We start from the raw sequence: 460 nt of genomic DNA on the forward strand, positions 1-460 counted from the left end.
GTCGGATGGAGGGATGGAGGGACTGAGGGATAAAGGGATGGAGGGATGGAGGAACAGCGAGATGAAGGGATGGAGGGATGGAGGAACGGAGGGATGGAGGGATGGAGGAACGGAGGGATGAAGGGATGGAGGAACGGAGGGATGAAGGGATGGAGGAACGGAGGGATGAAGGGATGGAGGGATGGAGGAACGGAGGGATGAAGGGATGGAGGAACGGAGGAACGGAGAGATGGAGGAACGGCGAGATGAAGGAATGGAGGGATGGAGGGATGGAGGAACGGAGGGATGAAGGGATGGTGGGACGGAGGGATAAAGGGATGGAGGGATGGAGGAACGGTGAGATGAAGGGATGGAGAGATGAAGGGATGGAGGGATGAAGGGATGGAGGAACGGAGGGATAAAGGGATGGAGGGATGGAGGAACGGTGAGATGAAGGGATGGAGAGATGAAGGGATGGAGG

This window comes from Brachyistius frenatus, unplaced genomic scaffold (assembly GCF_029030835.1).
Source record: "Brachyistius frenatus isolate BFR_SWC_R1_liver_20210118 unplaced genomic scaffold, ASM2903083v1 Contig_315, whole genome shotgun sequence".
In the NCBI taxonomy this organism is placed as follows: Eukaryota; Metazoa; Chordata; class Actinopteri; family Embiotocidae; genus Brachyistius; species Brachyistius frenatus.